Here is a 2,464-nt window from a genome sequence, read left to right as displayed (position 1 = left end):
TGGTCTGCTTCCTGTATAGAAGGAGAAGTCTTGGGGATAGTCTCTATCCTATGGCACACTTGAACTCTGCATGTAGCCATGTCGTTGCTCAGCAGCTTGTTATGCTCTGTCGACCTTGGGACTTAAAATGGATTTAAGTTAATGGCCTGCCCTGTGGTTTGGTAATATCAGGACTGTGCCTTTTTACTTGTCAACCTTGGGGCTTCTCAGCCTCAGCACCCAGCAGCTGTCTGAATGAAGAAATGCCTCTAGGTCCAGTGGGCCAGGAGCAGGAGGCAGAGCTGGACCCCAGGGTTGAGGGGCTTTCACCCAGCCCTTAGAGCTTGGCACTTTGAACTTGGACTTAAAGCCTCCAATTGTAAGAATAAACTCCTGTTTGTTAAGACCATCCCGTTTATGGTATATTTCTTGTCCGAGCAGCACTAGGTAACCACAACAGATGCTAACTGAAAGGTCAGATGTTTGAGTCCTCAGAAGAAATGCCTAGCCATCTATTTCATAAAAAAATCCGTTATTGCAAACCTCAGGGAGCACAGTTCTACTCTGACACAAATGGGGATGCCATGAGTTGGTTGTGTCAATGGCAACTGAGTATTTACAGCTGAAGGTCTTCAACTGGCACTCAGAAAGGTTAGACAACCTGCTCACGGTCCCTTGATGAGGAAGCCAGAGAACCAAGATTCAAATACCAAACGCAGGTCTGTTTGGGCCCACACGGGTGAGCAGGTTGCATGTGATTCTGAGCCTCGGCCCCACTCCCACACTGGAAAAGAAGCTGCTGACCTGTCCCAGTCAGGACCCAAGAACAACCGGAAGTGATGCTGGTCTGAGCGAGGGACTCCCTGAAGCTGTGTAAGCTGCGAGGGGCTGCAGCTGTGTGCAGGCACAGTACAGGGTGCCCTCTTCTCCACAGCGTTTTCTTGGCTGTAATCTTATGGAAGTAGATTGCCAGGCTTTTCTTCCACGGCACCACTGGGTGAATTCAAACTGCCGACCTCTCGGTTAGTAGCCAAGAGCAAACTATTTGCGCCACCCAGAGAGCTCTCCAGCCACTTGTTGCTGTTGTTGTCAGATGCCATTGAGTCAATTTTCAACTCACAGCGATCCCTTGTGACAGAGTAGAACTATCTCATAGGGTTTTCTAGGCCGTAATAGCAAGGTCTGTGAGGATGACGCAGGACCGGGTGGTGTTTCATTCTGTTGTACGCAGGGTCACTCTGAGACAGAGCCTACTCCACAGCACCTACCAACCTTTACAGGAACGGATTGCCAGGTGTTTCTCCCTCAGAGGGGCCAGATGAGTTTGAACCACCGAGTTTTTAGTTCGCAGGTGAGCGCTTAACCGCTGAGCCACCAGGATGCATTCTCTAGCTGCTTTGCCTTATTTTTCTTCATAGCACTTCTCATTACACGACATTATGTTATAGATTTTTACCTGTGCCCCCTCACACACAGAATTTAGCTCCACGGAAGGGACTTTTCAAGTTTTTTTTCACCTCTGTGGTTCCTAGAGGAGTACCTGGCACTAGTAGTAGGAGCTGCACAGATTTTTGTGTAAAGATGGACCTCTCTCTTTTCTCCTTTCAAAGACGCAGCAGTGCCACTTGTGTCCAGTAGAGGGCACCACCACACAGCACCACACAGCACTTTCGGGTCTCCTGGGCTGGTGCTGGGATGGAAGATATTTATAAAGCCCAGGCCTTTCCTCAGGTTCTGTGGGCGCTCTGACGACTGTGACCGGAAACTGGAGGGCCCCCTGTGCTAATCTGCCCTGGCAGCGCGGAGCTGGCAAGCCCTAGCCGCATCATCCGGCGTGCTCCGATGCCGATGTTGGAATACCCTGCCCGGTGTCCTGGACACACCCCTTAGCAGCTGAAGCTTCTGGACGGATCACACCCTGTCCCAGGCTTTGCAAAATGAACTGCGATAACCAGCGTTGCGCTGCCCGCTTGCGGGTTTGCTGGGAGGCCCAGACAAGAGCGTGTGAATGTTTTGTGAATGTAAACACAAGATGAATATAATTTATACATACTTATTGCCCTAGGAGCGCAGTGGTTAACTTGGCTAACCGAAAAGTTGGTGGTTCCAACCCAACAGCGCCTCCACAGAAGAAGGATGTGGCAGTCAGCTTCTGTAAAGATGTACAGTCTTAGAAACGTTATGGAATAGTTCTGCTTTGTCCTATAGAGTCGCTGTGGGTCGGAATCAACTCCAGAGAAGTGAGTTTGGTCTGTGGGTTGGTAATGAAAGGCGCCCTCGCGGTGCAGTGATGAAGCACTCAGGTGCTGAGTGCTTCAGAAAGGTCTGGAGTGGTACCACCAGCTCCTCCATGCTCTGCAAGAGAAAAGATGTGGCAGTGTGCTTCCATAAAGGTTACAGCCTTAGGAAACCCTATGGGGCATTTCTACTCTGTCCTGTAGGGTCACTATGAGTCAGAGTTAACATCATGGCAACGGGTTTGGTT

This window comes from Orycteropus afer, unplaced genomic scaffold (genome assembly GCF_000298275.1).
Source record: "Orycteropus afer afer isolate SDZICR_OR568_19922 unplaced genomic scaffold, OryAfe1.0 scaffold00247, whole genome shotgun sequence".
Taxonomy (NCBI): domain Eukaryota; kingdom Metazoa; phylum Chordata; class Mammalia; order Tubulidentata; family Orycteropodidae; genus Orycteropus; species Orycteropus afer.
Note: the sequence above shows the minus strand (reverse complement) of the source record.